At 43.8% G+C, this 19073-nt stretch overlaps 1 long non-coding RNA gene across 1 annotated transcript in view; it reads left to right on the top strand.

Moving 5' to 3' along the window:
* Positions 1-17219, top strand: part of LOC129388333 (uncharacterized) — a 105620-nt gene extending 88401 nt beyond the window's left edge. Inside the window, exons 2-3 of the long non-coding RNA XR_011890505.1 lie at positions 10430-10627; positions 17140-17219. This is a non-coding gene — a long non-coding RNA (uncharacterized lncRNA). The remainder of the gene's footprint in view (positions 1-10429; positions 10628-17139) is intronic.
* Positions 17220-19073: the final 1854 nt, after the last annotated feature.

Here is a 19073-nt window from a genome sequence, read left to right as displayed (position 1 = left end):
AAGCTTCTTAGAAACTTATTTCGCTCAAGTATACTCAAGTGTTTCTTGCCTGCTGGCGTTAAAAAATACAGCCCGTTGCAGCCGATTGCATTTGTGACGTTCTTAGAGGCACACAGTGGCGTGTTTTTCCTACTGTATCACTCACAAGTGAAAAAAGAAAGAACAAACAACCCTGCGATCATGTTCTCGCCTGCGCTGAAAAATAGTTCTTTCATAAAGGGACGCGAACACACGACTACAAAACTGACACACATATATTGTGCTTGGCGAACGTCGGGTCACTTTATTGATCACGCGCACTGTCATCAATAATGTTGCTCTCATGCACTTTGCATACTTGAAACCTGGATTTCTCTCACTCCCTACCACGATCTAGATATTTTTCTCTTAAGGGGAAGGAGAGGAGAGGCGGGGGCTGTAGTTGTATAAAAGGTGGCGTCGCTTAGGTACCTTAGTACGGTGTAGATTCGCTAGTGCACAATATTTGCGATGGCTGCTTCGAAGGTGCTTGTATTCCTGTCCATTATTGCCAGCGTCATGATTGTGTAAGTATGCGGGGAGAGCCTTAGAAATGCGGTTATCCACAGAATACATACATTTCTTGTCCTTGTATGTTCCAGTCGTCGTATGTCTTTCAATATCATGAAGCTGTAGCTAGCAGTGTGAAGAAAAGTTTCGATTGCTGCTGCACAAGTGATTCTAAATGTATGTTATAATTCCTCTTTTGTACTTAAATGTTATTACCACGAAATAAGCAGCGAAGATATCTATACCTTGTTAAAATTAGCTGTACCATTCTTAACTGCGTCAATGTAAGAATGTCGTCGTCTCATATGCGATAGAATTAACGTTGCATGAACGTTTAAAATTAAAATTCTAAAAGGTAGGTCTGCCAAATATGACAGGAAAGTGAGCAAGTTGGTTTGGATACGTACTTCTAAATGACGCCAAAAGCACAAAAGAATTGCTTATACACGTAACTACTCGTGTCACAACAACTAGTAGAAGCCGTTTCTGCATCTCTGTCAAAATCGTAATATAAACGTTTGCTGTAGGCATGCAAAGTTTTTACAACACAAATATTAGGGCGTTCTCGTAGACAGCTGTGATGTGTACTTTGGGTGACCCATGCGAACGCCTGTAGAAATCTTTATATGACAAGAGCAATAGCTTGCTAATGATGTGTTGCCTTCAAGCATTATTCATCTCGGTAAGCCACCTTATATACTCAAACTGGCTATTCCGAAGACTGCAAACGCAAGGTTACCCGATACTGGCATACGATTCTTATTACTATATGCGAGTCAATTTCATTGGCTTCGCCACCAATCTATGTGTTATCTATGTGGTCTCGATACGATGACCGCGTAAAGAAAATCTCAGGGCGGTTACTAGTGCGAAAAACGAATTTTTTCGCGTTCGCTCTGTTGTGAGCTAGGCGTTTTTGCTCCCGATCTCGAGCGCGCCGAACGGTTCTTAGTGGCCGAAGGTCCTTATTCTTCCAGGATGTTAGTGCAAATCATATTCTGCAGCGTCCTCGTCTAAACTACTATGACATTCTCAGATTGCCCGAATGCACGCCGACTTTCTAAGCGTAAACTAGCGCAGCCCGGGTTGCCGCATCACGCTGAGCGAGGCATCCGCTCCGTAACAGTTAACCATCTAGTTAACGGGACGTGACGGCAAACACAAAAGCAAGGCGCCTAAGTCATATAGAAATCCTGCCCCGATACAGGCGGCGGAGGGCAACACAATCACTCGTGTTGCTGCTACCGGAGCTTTGTGTTCCATCACCGACCACTTCCTTCTCACTGCACGCGACGCCGCGTGCGCTTCTATCAACGGAAGCTTCTTTTGGTTTGGCTCTCGCCTATCTCCCTTCCCTCGCTCAACTTTATTGCTACGGACGGTGCCAATGTGCGAAACAGAGCAACGAGCAAGGAAAAAATTACAGTATTCTACAGTTACAAACATATTTCTCCTACGATGTGCAAAGTCCGAGCTTGTACCAATAAACGTGTCAGTTATCCTTGAGGCGGTCCCAAAAGTGGAAAAGTAGGTACAGACTATGCGCGACACTAGAGTGTAAGAGCACTGCTACTAGTGCGCTATCACATTACCGTCAACCTTGAGCGGCTTGAGAGTGGTCGATCAGCAGAGGTCCAGAAACGCGTAGTTCTTGTGCTTTCCAGTAAGGTCGGTTTCGGGTCAGTGATGGGCTGTATTTCTCTTTCCTTGAGTCTTCGTCTTTTGCGCGGCCCCATCAAGATGTTCCACTAGTACCAACTTGCACAAATGTCGATGCCTCCGAAGGCAAACGGACGCAACGTCACCCTCCGCTCTGCCGGCTGTAATGAAAGTTCAATACGGAGAATGTGACGTGCGAATTAAGGGCTGTCGTTCGTATTACTTAGGAAATTATCGTAGACTCGTTCTCTCCGAATTTCTTTAATGAGACCACTATTTGAGGTCATAGTAATAACAAACCTTAAATCTACGTACTAGTCGACCAAGTCGACAGCACTATGTGCAACGCATCAAGACTGAACTGCCCTGGATTCAGCGACATACTTAGCTTTACGCTCTATGCAAACTAGCAACCACTGCATGCCAATTTGGCTTTGTCATCAAAGACTGACCCTGTTATTGGTGAATACGCCAGAAGGTTTTATTCATCGGTAAAGCATCGCGTACATGGAGCGAATTTTCACGACTAATTTCGCACGTCGGAAAATTAAGCAACGCTATGACGGAGAACATGCGCTGGCTTGCGATATATACAGAATGAAAAAAGGTGCACATCGCCACGGCGTCGCCATGTCGACCTATTGCCAAGAATAAAAAAATGCGGAATTGCGGGGCAGTGTCGCAGTACGTCCGATATAGCATACAGTGTCGCTAAGGCTAGAAAAGTAAGGGCCACGCAGTTGCGCTCGGCTGGCTTTTAACGCGTGAACTCAGCAGTGTTTATTTAATTTATTAAGCACAAGTGATTTCCCCTACGTTGTCCTTGGTGTTAGTGTTTGTTGGCCTCTTATGAGCTTTCTGCCAAAGGCCTCACGAGTACGTGATCCTTTCTTTAGTGGGGGGGGGGGGGGGGGGGTTCAACTGGTCAATACACCAACAACAACATAGGGGAAATTGCTTGTGCTTACGAAGTGAATTACATAAATGATAAATAAACGAAATGAAAGTGGACCAAAAAACAATTTGAAAGCATAAAGCGATGGTTTGTTAAGCAAGTAGCTAGAACGGCAGTGCATTTCTCCGCAAAGTTAAAGACTGAATATCTCGAAACAGGTGTCATACTAAGAATGCTTTTCACGTGGATCGGCCTTGCGAACACCACTGCTAAAATTTGTTAATTGCAATATGGGCCACCAGGTAACTAGTTAAAAACTTCAATAGCAAGTTTTGTTAATTTGTAGATTATGCGTTTCAATTTCTATCTGCAGGTAGTTTTGGCCACTTTGAGTAGCCGCCTCATGAGCTAGTATTGTGCTATCTCCAATAGGCAACATTTAAAAACTCTACAAAGTGTTCGTTGAAACACCCGGTATATCAGTGAAGTATAGAATCACATGATCCGGCACGGAAGTAGTCCCAAGAAAAGAAGCATATAGCACACACAAGATGACTATACTGACGTTTTAAACAGGGTCACGCCTACATCGCTATCTATATCTATCTCTCTCTCTCTCTCTGTATATATATATATATACATATATATATATATATATATACCTCCTAAAAACAGCATCTTCATGTCGAGACAAGAAGTAACTATCTCATCTTTTTCTAAGGTAAAAACTGCAATTTGTTGACTACGTGTAGTGCATTGCCATGTTGCTGCTGCATCCTCGATATTCTCACACTAGGAAAGAATTCGAAGCGTGACCCAAGGCTGCTTTCCGCTACCTGTAACCACACAGATTTCATTTGAATAAATACAGTTCCACATGTACATGACTTGGTATCCGGAATGAATATATTTAGTAATCACTTCCGAGTGAATTTTCTAAAAACAAAGTGAAGGTGCAATATATTGCAAAAGGGATTTCAGGATCCGGGGTTACGCGCCGTGGTTGCTCAGTGGCAATGGTTTTAGGCTGCTGAGCACGAGGTCGCGGGATGGAATCAAGGCCACGGCGGCCGCATTTCGATGGGGGCGAAATGTGAAAGCACCCGTGTGCTTCGATTTAGGTGCACGTTAAAGAACCCCAGGTGGTCTAAATTTCCGGAGTCCCCGACTACGGCGCGCCTCATCATCAGAAAGTGGTTTTGGCACATAAACCCTGTAATTTGGTTCTTACTATAGGATCCGGGGTTATCAGTTTCAAATTTTCTGGAACTTTAACAAATCGGCTATAGCAGGTAGGATAATTCTTGTCCGTAAGCTTGATTATTTGATTAGGCGGGTACCACTATTTTTTATTGATACCTCAAGGGTCACCATAGGGCATTGCATGAAGGGTGGGCACGTAAAAGGCGGGGATTATGATGATGATGATATGAAAGTTAAGTCAGAATACTCGATGGTAGATCCACAGCTCGCTGTATCGCAGGTGAGTGCAGTTTGTCTCGGAAGGCCATTCGAGTCTCGGCCAGTTCGAACGAAGAATGACCTCAGCATCGTAGTGGTGTAAGCTCGTGGCGGAATTATCGAATTCGGATGGTCTGTTCGACGAACACGATGAGCCAGTTGGATCAGCTGGCCGTAACGCGACATGGAATAATAAGACCTGTGATAAAGGTATTAGCGAGAGATGCGACGAGAAGTAAGAGGCGATAGGTGTATGTTTGATTTTAGTGTTGAAACGCTAGTGTGATATAAGTAATCTCAAATAATAAATCTAGAAGCACGGTTCTGAACAAACTCAGTGGCTTTAGTGAGATTAGTTTGGTTAAAGTGAAAGACAGCAGATGCACATTCATGTTTTGGTCACAAGAGCGTTTTATAAGCATCTTATTTTACGGGTGGTTGTGCCACGAGGAGATTACGGCTAGGCTAACCAGGCATTTTGTTAGCTGAATTAATGATGTGGCTTACGTGATTTCCCTCAGACAAATCTTTGCAGAGGTGAATTCCGACGTACTTGAAAGAGTCGGTGGTAGATTAGGTACATTTAATAATCTTTTAGGCAGGGCGGATGTACTTAGGTTGAGGATGGAAAGAAGTCTGTACAGTCTTACTAATATTCAGGGACAAGAGCGATATAACACACCTGTCTTGAATATGAAAGATCCTCCCGAAGGGTAGATATGTCACTGATGTTATTGAGAAGGCGGTAAAGGACACAATCAACAGCGAAAAGACGTATTACAGTGGTTAAAGTGAATGTCAGGTCATTAATGTAGATTAAAAATGGGAGCGGCCTAAGAACAGTCCCCTGATGTACACCAGACAGAACAGAAGAAACAAAAGATGTAAGTTGGTTAGCATATACGAACTGATTTTGGTTAGCTAAAAACACTGGATTGAGGTACGAACTATTGAGTGGATGTTTAGGCTTGATAACTTTAGCAAAAGACGTGAAGGCGGAACCTTATCAAGGGCGTTTTTGAAATGTTACAGTCGAGGTTTAAATGATAATCATGAATAAATAAAGCTAACTGCGTTTCGCATGAGATATATTTCTGGAAGCCATGTTGATTAGGGTGAAAGAACTTCACTGAAGTTATTAAGTTAGCAGCATGAGAGTAAATGGCGTGTTGCATGATTTTCGAGCATACACTGGTGAGTGAAATGGAACGGTAGTTACCTGGGGAAGACCAATCACCTTTCTTGAAGACTGGAAGGACCTTCCCTCTTTTCTAGTCTTTCGAAAGAGTGCCTTTGCCAAATGATTATTGAAAAATAATACAAAGGATCGAACTACACACATACTTCGTATTTTTAGCAGTTTGGCATTGATACCGTCTATCCCACGGGATGATGGGCACTTGAGGCCATCTATAACATTAACGATACCTTGTGGCCTAAAACCAAAACCTTCCAGTGGTGGAAAATATTAAAATGGTAAATCTGGAAGTTCACCGGCAGGTCCTTTGTAAAGAACAAACAGAATAAAATTCAAGGTTCAAGGCAACAGTGAAATCTGAATCAGTAATGGGTGAGCAGCAGTTATCACATAGGGAAGTAGAGCTATTATTTTCAGGTTTTATCGTTTTCTAAAAACACTGTGGGTTAGAGGGGAACATCTTTGGGACGGTAGTACAAAAAAAATGGCGCTTTGTGTGCACTTTTAATGAGTTGTTTTCTTTAATGGCTTCGTTATGTTTGTAGCACGTGAAATCGAAACATATATTACAGAAAATAAGCAAATCAGAAATTCACTGCCTAATAATTTAAGGCACACACTCCAATTTATGTATTATAGCCAGTGAATTCGCAAAAATATGTAGTTGAAACTAATCTGGAGGATGATGCCAGTTTCGACATATTCCAAGAAGTTGGAGGAAATAAATATGCATTCAAGTTACTTTCAGCTTCAGAGCATAAAGGGAGTTTTGTTAAAGAAAGTAAGGGGAAGGTTACATATTTACGGCGAGTTTGTTGACGGATATGTCGCAACTGGTGTCTTTGTGGAACAGTATTTGTAATAAATACGCCTTGCAAACAGAGCGGCTACAATTAGTAAATTGCGATCAATTGGTGCGATAAAGTAAATAATGAGGAGGGTAATTAGTGAGTTTACTTAATTAACTATAGATGTGTTTTGATTTCTCGTGCAAGTATTATTGACCTGTCTACGTAATGAAACTCAAGGGCTAGAAATATGTTAACTCCAACAAGCCATTTTAGAAAAGTACGGAAAACTGCAATATGTTCACCCAGCGCATTACAAATGAAGGTGGCCTCCTACGGGCCACCGACAGTTACACTTCGCTCCTTGAAGAGGCAGCATTGGTGTCGATTCAGGTCCTGAACAACACTTTGCAATGTGGTGAATGAGGCTTGAATCATGGATCCGGGATCTAAAAGAGCAGCGATGTACTGCGAAAGTATTTCTCGCATATTTGTGGTGAAATTTATATTATCCTTTTTTCCTGCTTCGAGGGAGTTTTCGCTTTCAAAGAGATCTATTGTTATTAGAAAGGAGCTATGCAAAGCCATACACAAGGACCGCCTTGTGCATAGTTTGTAATGCGAAGAGATTTATTAGCAGCGGACGCCGGCGACAGGACGAGAGCGTGCGTGGAAATGATCGGGCAACTGCTTATGCGTACGTCGGAGGCGCAGTGACTGGCGTCTGTTCATGGGCTGCAGAAACGGTTTGATAAGCTTGTTCATGGATGATGTCGCGGATTGGAGGTGGCAAAGCGGGTGGTGGGTCCGCGACAGAAGACATCGAAGATTGTTGACGAGCGACTTCTGTGGGAACGAAATCCTTAATCTTCAGGAACGTGTAGAATGGTTGTCGCTGACTTAAAGGCTTGATAGAAGGTCGACGGGCCTAGGGGGACGTCGGGTGCGAAGCCGTTGCCTGCGCAACTCGTCGTAACTCTGACACTCTATCACTTCCAGAAGAGTGTGAGGACTCTTCGATAATAACATTTTGAATGCGTCGTTCTCAATACCCTTCAATTATGTTTGATATTAACCTCCTACGACATCAATGCGTTCACCTATCTAAATAGGTGAAGAATATCCTCAGTATGGTTCATGAAATTCTTTCCAGTCTTTTGGGCTAATGTACGCAAACGTTGTTCTGCATGACGCTTTCTTACTGCTGGTCGACCGAACACTTGCGTAAAGCTTGTCTTCACGACCTCCACTTATTATGGTCGGCTTCATCGCTCAGAAACGAAAGTTTCGCAATGTCCGAGATATAGAATGCTACACTTCTCAACTTGCTAACATCGTCCCGCGGGTTATGGGCACTCATTCGCTAGTAAGAGGAGATCCACCCTTAAACGTCTCTATGATCTGTGCCGGAGAAGATAGGGAAATATCGCTGACGAAAGGCACCTGCACAAACCAGCGTGGGCGGTGCCGTTGGAGTAGTTGAAGGAGGGTGTGCGTCGTCGGGCACGATGAGGTTGCAGTGTGATTCAGAAGTGCCATGGTGGTCGAAGCCCAGCAAGCTCCACCGCTTCCAAACAGATTTATTATCAGCGGACGCAGGTGAACGGGCAGCGGTCACAAGCGTTCGGCGAAGGACAGGAACCACGAGGCCACACCGGTGGCGATGCTGCTAAGGAGCAGACTACTCTTCCTTGTTACAGTATTAGTTCGCATATGAGACTGTTTATGCCCGGGGCGCTTGCTATGCGGTTCATAGAGACAGGTGCCACAATGATTACTATCGTGTTCATTTTAAGAACGTTTAAAACAGAAAAGATTCTCTTTTTATCTTGCACGGCCATACGTGCGGTTGTGCATTCATTTTCGACATCGCTGGTGTCATGTACAATGTCAAAGAGGATCATACTTATGCCATTGGTGAGGCGGCACAAATTACAAGGCTAGAGCGTGTTTACGTAAGAAAGCCATGTGTATGTGTATTGGGAAAAGAATTAGCTTCCTTGAAAAAATAGTTTCCCATGAGCAGCAGAATTTTATTTATTTCTAGCGGCACACTTTAGTTGGTACTCTTGTTGCCTTTCCAGAAATGGTCTGTCATGTAGCCAGTATGCACGAAAAGTGTCAGTCCAATATGAGTTTTCTCTTTTTACAATGTCGGTTATACGGATGTTTGTGGCGCATTCTTGCCGTCGCCGTTCACAATGGTCCCTCTGCACCGCTCTTTCACACCATCGAAACGCTTGCACGGCCTTTGCGTAGAACATTAGAAGGTCTCCAGAAAAGCGCAGTTTGTTTCCCTGCAAATTCGACGAAGCTATGTGGAAGCACTTAAGTACCCCGTTCGGTCGGTTCTGCAAGAGTCAGGACAGCTTTGTGTTTTCCGGGAGTGTCTACAGTGCTATGCACACACACACACACACACACACACACACACACACACACACACACACACACACACACACACACACACACACACACACACACACACACACACACACACACACACACACACACACACACACACACACACACACACACACACACACACACACACACACACACACACACACACACACACACACACACACACACACACACACACACACACACACACACACACACACACACACACACACACACACACACACACACACACACACACACACACACACACACACACACACACACACACACACACACACACACACACACACACACACACACACACACACACACACACACACACACACACACACACACACACACACACACACACACACACACACACACACACACACACACACACACACACACACACACACACACACACACACACACACACACACACACACACACACACACACACACACACACACACACACACACACACACACACACACACACACACACACACACACACACACACACACACACACACACACACACACACACACACACACACACACACACACACACACACACACACACACACACACACACACACACACACACACACACACACACACACACACACACACACACACACACACACACACACACACACACACACACACACACACACACACACACACACACACACACACACACACACACACACACACACACACACACACACACACACACACACTAACGCTCCTGCTGAATATCTGTATGGAAGCTACGCAGTGGTGCTTACACTACTCATAGTGGAACGCGCAGTGAACGCCAAGTTAGATATATGTAATCGTAAATTTGGGTCCTTCTTTCTCTCCTCGTGCACAATCGCTGCTTGATGCTTGCGATGCCGCTAGAAGCAAGAACTCTGAGAAGCCGTGAGCGCAACGTAAGGCCTTGGTATTGCTTTTAGTGATTCGCGTGCGATAGCAACTGGCATATTTTCAAAGCAGCAGAAATTTGACCCACTCCCTTAGCTGATTGATACTCTACAAAATGTAGCAATGTGAATATTTCGCCTCATGCCCCAGATTCTTGTGTGGCTGATTATTATAAACTGTAAGTTACCCTAGTTCTTACTGCGAAGATACATTTCCGCTTAACTTAATTCTGCTAAGCAGTCCTATACGACGACCATGTGGGTGTCTTTGCAATTGGCGGTGCTTTTGTAATTTTTTCATTCCTTCGGTTGAGCAGTACAATCAATCATTTCTGTGAATGTTGGAAATGCGTAATAAATTTTGGCAAATATCATCTCGATTTTAATTCGAGTTTTCTCAAATTCAGTGAGGACCCCTTTGTCACGAACATTTCCCAACAGAGTGCTAGTTTTCTCTGACAAAAACTAATTCTAGTAGGAAGAATAGCTTCGCGTCAGTATTGCCACGTGTCTAATTTCTTTGTATATTAGGAACACAAACTTCAAACATTTTGTTCTGCTCGCAGAGCCCAATGCATATCAGCAGGGGCATCAAGTGTTGGTGGAGGAGGCAGTAGTTCCTCCGGGTCCACTGGGAGTGGGAGTTCCTCCGGTTCCCCCATCAGTGGCTCCGCTGCCAGTCCTGGTGCCACCCCTGGCACTCCTTCTACTACCAGTAGTTCAAACAATCCAAAATAGGATTGTGAACGTGTAGCCTCTTGGCGGTGAGTTTGGCTGGTTGGTTACTGGTTTCATTATATTTTTTGGAATGATTTCTGTTTGTTTATCCAAATAGGTCTTTCCAGCTGAGCCTCTTTCTTTTTTGTTAGGCACAAAATACATAACTTACACGGTTCATAGAGGAAATATAGCATCTAATATTTTATTATTTTATGAAGGTGGTGTCTCGACAAACTTTCTTTCGTACGTGATGGTGGTGGGGGTGGTAGTTTTGCAGTAGGTTGGGTTAGCCTGGCATATATAGCCGGCAATTGAATCACCTGAGCCTTCTGTGGGTGTTACTATGTTGGTCCCCAAGTGTCGAAGAGCCCCGTGTCTCGCATGAAGAAAATTATCATTAATTTCACTCTCTTTCTGGGACCACGGGCCCTCCGGGGAAAACATCGTCATCAAATGTCCTGTGCAGAAGACCGTTCCTTTGCAGGATGTCGACCATTGCTTTCCTTTCTGCGTCGAAGTACGAACATAGCCAAATGAAATGTTCGATGTCACCGATATGATCACAGAATGTAAAGAGCCCGGAAGTGCATCGTCCAGTGTCGAATAACCAAGGCGCGGTATACGCGGAGATGGCTCGGACTAGGGTGCGGTACAACATCGATGATTCTAGTCGACTAAGTCCATGGGTCACCCAGCCTAGGTGTGGAGTGTGGTTGAGCGCCCTAAAGTGAATGTGGATTTCATCCATAGGGTTCTGAAAAATTGTTGGCGTTATTACTTTTGGGTCAGTGCCAGACGTGCAAGAGCATCAGCTTACTAATTTCCTTCAATGCCTAGGTGGGGTGGGACCCATTGAAACTTTACGCTAAATCGTTTGGTCAGAACTTTGATCAATGCCAGAGATTGCCTAGTAAATTTTTCTCGAATCCCTCATCACCATGACATCGCGTGCGAAATAACAGTGTAGTATCCGAAATTCCGCGGTAATTGTGGCACTTTCTAGTTTTGTAGATGAAACTAATCAATCCAGGCGGCCAGTTCATGCAAGAATATGGGTAGGTATGCAGAATTCCGCTGTGCCCACACCTACTCGTCTGTGTACATTTGTTGGTGACTTTAAAACGCGGTGCTTAAGTGGTCTAGCACAAGAAACTATGGTGCGTTCAGTCGGAAGGTGGGGTACACTTAGGCAGCATGTAAAGTCTAAAAACAGCATGGTGGGTCGAGGCGACTCCATTTAGGACAGCCTAATCCAAAAATCGAAAGGTGTTCAGCGCCGCCTGGAAATGAGAGCGAGTTCTTGCGCTTAGCCGCCGGAGAAGCTCTGCGCCAGCGGAATACTCGCCCAGCCCTAAAGGCTCCGTCAGCAATGCCTGAGATGCCAAAGGGCTGACTGCACGAAATTTCGCTTCATTACTGATCTTCTTCTTTGAAGCCGCCTGAGGAACTCCCATTGCCAAGCGAAGTTCCTTTCTTTGCGCTACCTCCAAGCACTCCAATCGGCTCGGTGATGGTGATATCAGCAAAGGCTCATAGAGAATGCGGCTTATTGTCAGTGCAGCATTCAATTTAAGCATATACATAGGACTGTTTCCCTAACGTACACCTGCAATGCATATAGCTGGTAACATACAGGAATTATATAGCATTAACGAGAAGGTGGCAGGTCTAGTGAAACCTAATAAAAGGTACAAATTGAAGGTCGTACAGGCATACGCCCCTACATCCAGTCATGATGACCAGGAAGTCGAACTATTCTATGAAGGCGTGGAATCGGCTATGGGTAAAGCCAAACAAAATAAATTATACTGATGGGCGACTTCAATGCAAGGGTAGGAAAGAAGCAGGCTGGAGACAAGACAGTGGGCGAATATGGCAGAAGTTCTAGGAATAGCAGCGGAGGGTTATTAGTAGAGTTTCCAAAACGAAATAATATGCGGATAATGAACACCTGCTTCCGCAAGCGGGATAGCCGAAAGTGGACAAGGAGGAGCCCGAATGGCGAGACTAGAAATGAAATAGACTTCATACACTGTGCTAAACCTGGCATCATACAAAATGTGGACGTTCTCGTCAAGGTGCGCTGCAGTGACCATAGGATGGTAAGAACTCGAATTAGCCTAGACTTCAGGATGGAATGGAATAAACTGGTACATAAGAAGCCGATCAATGAGTTAGTGGTAATAGAGAAAATAGAGGAATTCCGTATCCAGCTGCAGAACAGATATTCGGCTTTAACTCAGGAAGAGGACCTTAGTGTTGAAGCAATGAACGACAATCTTATGGGCATCATTAAGGAGTGCGCAATAGAAGTCGGTGGTAACTCCGTCAGACAGGATACCAGTAAGCTATCGCAGGCGACGAAAGATCTGATCAAGAAACGCCAATGTATGACAGCCTCTAACCGTACAGCTAGAATAGAACTGGCTGAACTTTCGAAGTTAATCAACAAGCGCCAGACGGCTAACATACGGAAGTATAATATGGATAGAATTGGACATGCTCTCAGGAAACGAGGAAGCCTAAAAGCAGTGAAGAAGAAATTAGGAATAGGCAAGAATAAGATGTGTACGGTAAAAGACAAAGCCGGCAATATTAGTACTAATATGGCTGAGATAGCTCAAGTGGCTGAGGAGTTCTATAAGGATTTATACAGTACCAGTGGCACCAACGAAGATAACGGAAGAGAGAATAGTCTAGAGGAAACTGAAATCCCACAAGTAACGCAGGAAGAAGTAAAGAAAACCTTGGGAGCTATGCAAAGGGGGAAGGCAGCTGGGGCGGATCAGGTAACAGCAGATTTGTTGAAGGATGGTGGGCAGATTGTTCTAGAGAAACTGGCCACCCTGTATACGCAATGCCTCAGGACTTCGAGCGTACCGGAATCTTGGAAAAACGCTAACATAATCCTAATCCATAAGAGAGGGGACGCCAAAGACTTGAAAAATTATTGACCGATCAGTTCACTGTCCGTGTCCTACAAAGTATTTACTAAAGTAATCGCAAACAGAATCAGGAACACGTTAGACTTCTGTCAATCAAAGGACCAGGCAGGATTTCGTAAGGGCTGCTCAACAATAGACCATATTCACCATATCCGGCAGGTAATATAGAAATGTGCGAAATATAACCAACCCTTATATATAGCTTTCATTGATACGAGAAAGTGTTTGATTCAGTTGAAACCTCAGCAGTCATGGAGGCATTACCGAATCACGGTGTAGACAAGCCGCATGTAAAATACTGAAAGATATCTATAGCGGCTCCATACCCACCATAGCCCTCCATAAAGAAAGGAACAAAATCTCAATAAAGAAAGGCGTCAGACAGGGAGATAGAATCTCCACTGCTATTCACAGCGTGTTTACACGAGGTATTCAGAACTCTGGATTGCGAAGAATTGGGGATAACTGTTGATGGAGAATACCTTAGTAACTTGCAATTCGCTGATCATATTGCCTTGCTTTGGTAACTCAGGGGACCAATTGCAATCCATGCTCACTGACCTGGACATCCAAAGCAGAAGGTTGGGTCTAAATAATATTCTGCAAAAAAGTGAATAAGGTTTAACAGTCTCTGAAAAGAACAGCAGTTTACGATAGCTAGCGAGGCACTAGATAAGGTAATCGAATACATCTACTTAGGGCAGGTAGTGACCGCGCATCCGGATCATGAGACTGAAATAATCAGAAGAATAAGAATGGGCCGGGGTGCGTTTGGCAGACATTATCTGATATCAACAGCAGGTTGCCATTATCCCACAAGGGAAAAGCGTATAACAGCTGTGTCTTACCAGTACTCGCTTACGGGGCAGAAACCTGCAGGCTTACGAAAAGAGTTCTACTTGAATTGAGCACGACGCTACGAAATATGGAAATAAGAATGATGGGTCTAACTTTAAGGGATAAGAAAATAGCAGATTTGGTTAGGGAACAAACGCGAGGTAATGACATCTTAGTTGAAATCAAGAAAAGAAATGGCCATGGGCAGGACATGTAACGAGGAGGGAAGGTAACCGATGGTCATTAAGAGTTACGGACTGGATTTCAAGTGAAGTGAAGCATAGCAGGGTGCGGCAGAAAGTTAGGTGGGCGGATGAGATGAAGTTTGTAGTCACAACATGGCCACAATTAACACATGACCGGTGTAGTTGGCGAAGTATAGGAGAGGCCTTTGCCCTGCAGTGGGCCTAACCAGACTGATGATGATCATGATCATGATGAATATTCAGCAACACGCGAGTTGATTTCCGCCTTACTGGCGGGAAAAGTATGAATGCAGATTTGTTCACTAATGATGATAGGCTAAGCGTCGATAAGTGACCATCCATGACGGAGATTGAGCCCTGGGCTGTCCGGACCAAACGATTTGGCGGTTACTTCGAGATCCAAAAGCTGATTTCAGTTTCGCAGATGGACATTTTCAATTCCGTCAAACCTACCTAGAGTGCGTCTGGAATGGTGTCCATGGCAACCTTAAAAAGCAAGACATATAGCACAGTTCCATGTGGGACGCTAAGGAAAATGCGTCGCTCCTCACTCACTATATTTCCAAGACTAATCTGAACATGTCGCTCTCTAAGCAATTCATAGACGAATCCAAGACCATTTCCAGGGGCACCCAGGGCTTGGAGTCCATTAATGAAGCCAGTATGAGACGACACAGAGTCATATGCTTTGGCAACGTCCATAAAGATGGCGAGCGTCGAAAGGGCCTGGATCCGAAGGTGCACGATGTGGCTTAGTATGTCCAAAACCTTGTCATGGAGACTTAAATGTGGGCGAAATCTGGTGATACACGATGGCAGTCTACAGGCTTGCTCTAGAAACCAAGTTAACTTCGTACGTATCAGTCTTTCTATCGGCACTGATACGCAAGATGTTAGCGATATTGGCTGATATGAGGCAAAGCTGGCAGCTTCATTTCCAGACTTGAGAACTGACACCAACCATGCCCTCTTCGACACTTCAGGGATGTCTCCCGTGCTCCAGACACGATTAAATATGTCTTGAAGGACTCGCCTTCGCTCGTATGGCAGATTTTTCAGCATTTAATTGCTGACCAAATCGAGAATCACACCACTCGTATTTTAATCCGCTAGTGACTTTTTCGCGCTGTTTTAACCTAGCTTGAAGTATGAATCAACTAGTAGTCAAGAACGTCCTACTAAAGTACATTCGCGCTGATCTGCCAGATTTGTATATATCGGACAAATCTTTTGCAAGGATTGAATCTTTTTTTCTTTTTTTGCTTTGAAGCAAGTGCTCCGAATTACTTGTGTGGGCAAACCTTTCCAGATAGGCTATTGATTACTCCCCATATCCTTGTCATGGGAGTAAATGCAGATAAGCTCTCACAGAAAGTAACCCATTGAACTGGCCTTAAGATTTTTGTGTCACGGCGGACGACAGCGTTTACTCTATTATATTCAGTTTCTGCATAAGCATTACCATTTTTCTCACTAGTTATCGCTCCGCTCCATGCATTGTTTTTTGAACTTCTAGATTATTTAACACTTGCACACAGTTTATATATAAAAAGTGCGCAGGAGGCTTTCGCTGTTAAGAAGTACGAGTTCACACGGTCACACAAGAAGCCTTTACAAGTACATATGCGGTGAAAGAAGAAAAAGCGATGAAAACCTAAACACTTATGGTGTTCGTAGTTAAAAGTGTGCTTTCTCCAGTCCCGTTCGGTGCAATTGAACGATCATGCGTGAAGTAGCTTGTCACCACCGCCTGCTTTACACATCACACCGACGTGAGAAGAACTAATATTATTTTTCACGGTCGTAGCTAAATGTGTGAGAAACATGCACACGGCGATGTGAATAGGCTGTCATTAAGAAATATTCGAAATCCATCGCGAATGACCTCCCCGCTATGTCGCACACCCTTAGCGCTCGATTTCTCTAAACAATTATTGGCCGTGCTCCTTAATTGTTTGTTCTTGGACGGCTTGGCTGTGATGTACAATAAGCACGCAGGTTACATGGCCAACATGTCTGCCTTCTCGGCACCATAAAGCAGCTACTTTGGCTGCGCATCGATAACATACACAAACTGTGCCTCTTTTCGAGAGTCTTATACGCAGATAAACTTAGTCTAATTAACAGACACACTGAGATGAGCAGAAGTCACAATTCCACGCGCAAGACATGAAGCGCTTAGGGAAAGCCTTCATGCGTTCAGGCTATGTGATGTTTAATAGAATGGTGCTGCTAAAAATTTGTGACATGAACTAAAACATATTTTGATAGTTTATCACCTTCGTTTCAATTCATACTAAGGCACTCGATATCAGTATAAGCCGGATCAATCGTATCTGCTCTGTACACCTAAGACCTCCATAGGGTTTTAATAAATTCCTTCCCACACACAAAAAAGAACACCTGCGGCTTGTATTTTGGTAAGACAGAGAAAGAAGAGAAAGTCAGGCCGTTTGACCTGAAAAATGTAATTCTTGAATTTTGCGATGTATATATGCCATCGAGCAAGGTTATGAGCTATCGAAAATGCATGGGCTTGTCAAACCTAATAGATTTTTATCTTTCCAGGGCACATTTCAAGCTACCAAGAAAACTCAAGATCGCAACTGATGGTGTTTGTGCCAACGTAAATAAAAAAACGAGTCACTAGAAAAAGGCATCTCAATACGGTCTCATTATTGCGTTCACAACATATTTTAGTGAAGCACAAAAAAAAAGAGAAGCAAAATACAGGGCGAATCTTATCACGACGTTCTTCTAATATGGGTTATAAAATTATAAAATGCAAAGCACTCATGTCTATGAATAAATATTCGTTATTCTAAAAATACATGCTTCTTGTCTTTTTATAGCCCCTATATCTGCGCCCTGTGCGTAGTTTTCCCAATAGCGCATTGCGGAGGCACGATATAGTCGCGATGCACAAATGTCGCCAGATCTTGACTTATGCGACAGGGGATAAACGCTGTTATAATAATCATTCTTTTTGTGTCTAAATATTTCGATAATATTAAGACACTTAGTTGTTTATCTTTATTGGGTGACCGCGTTCCACCGTCCAAGAAATGTTATATCTCAGCGCAGGACGCGCCAACATGTATCGGAACTTTCTCGAATGTTGATGGTTGTCTCGGCTCTCTGCTGCCGCACCTTGTGTAATCTGATTGCATGTATGCGCGACGCGAATTGTGCAGTACTTTTTGGAAGACGCCCGGGTACCAGCGATTACTCTGGAACCTTCTAGGACTCATGCATAAAAGCCGACGCGCTTGACCCGCTGATGATATTTCGAAGATCACAGAATATGCTCGCCGCTATCGTTGAACTTTGAGTGTAACTTCCTTTTTTGGGTACAAGTTCGCCCAATTAAACATAGTTTAATCATTAATAGTTTTGATACTGTGTTCGTTAGCGTCACTACTACGTGACACTAAAACACTGAAGAAAAAGACGACCCAGATATCACAACTCCGAAACTCAATCAGTCTCGAATTATAAAAGCCATAGGTTTGGTATTTCCGTAAGTTGTAAGGCATCTAGATACCTGGTCGGCGTTAAACATCCACATATATTAGCTTAGTTTGAAGGGCAGAATGCATCAGTGAAAGCGAAACAGAACCAAAAGGATTTGTGGATTCAACGCATCTCTCAAATCCGCCTTAGTGAAGGTGCCGTCTTCTTTGATACAATATCCAGTGCTTCTTCGCACTATGTGAATTGTCAATCAATCTTGCACAACCGCAGCTGTAAACTGAGGGTAAATAGCTCCTCAAAAAAAAGAAAAAAGATTCACCCGTAACGCTAAGTTGGGATGACATAGCTGGCTTAATGCAATGCGCAGAAAGCCTTAACTGCTTCTTGCAGTGTTTGTTGGATTGAACACTCGCAGGTGTATGCGTGCAATCTATTTTCTAGATGTAAAAGAAGTGTGATAAGTATTTGTTTATGGCAGCTGCGCTGTCCTGTGGTGCGGTGAATGACTGGATATTTTCTTTCTTGCGTGACCCAGCCCTACTTAACAGTTATCCTCTGCTAAGACAGCATTTTAGCTTTTTACTGGTGAATTCCTTCGGCTTATGTTTATTGGTTCTACATCATTTCATGACTCGAGCTATCCTCTAAGAAACCAAAACGATGTCACCGCCATCCAGTAAGCATAAGAAGTTTCCAAGTTGTAATGCAGGTCACGCAGACGCACCCAATCAGTGTCATTACATATAGAAGAGGAAAAATTCATATATTACCGTCTCTCCGAAAGAGAAGGCGACATGCTAGAACCGCAAAAGAGAGCGTGCACCAGCTGAATCTAGAACACAAATGTCCAGCGGGCCGAAGGTACCAATGCCAGCTGCTGGCACGATCGCGTTCTACAGTATCACTATTCTCCACTTCAACGACATCAGTCGCTTCGATTCTTTTTTTTTTTGTTATAGGGCTGCCTTAGGTAAGTATAAAAAATACCAAGGCAATTATGCGTTCATTAACTCTTTGTCATTGCCTCT

Source organism: Dermacentor andersoni, chromosome 10 (genome assembly GCF_023375885.2).
Source record: "Dermacentor andersoni chromosome 10, qqDerAnde1_hic_scaffold, whole genome shotgun sequence".
Classification (NCBI taxonomy): Eukaryota; Metazoa; Arthropoda; class Arachnida; order Ixodida; family Ixodidae; genus Dermacentor; species Dermacentor andersoni.
Note: the sequence above shows the minus strand (reverse complement) of the source record. Positions and strands in the feature narration are given on the sequence as shown.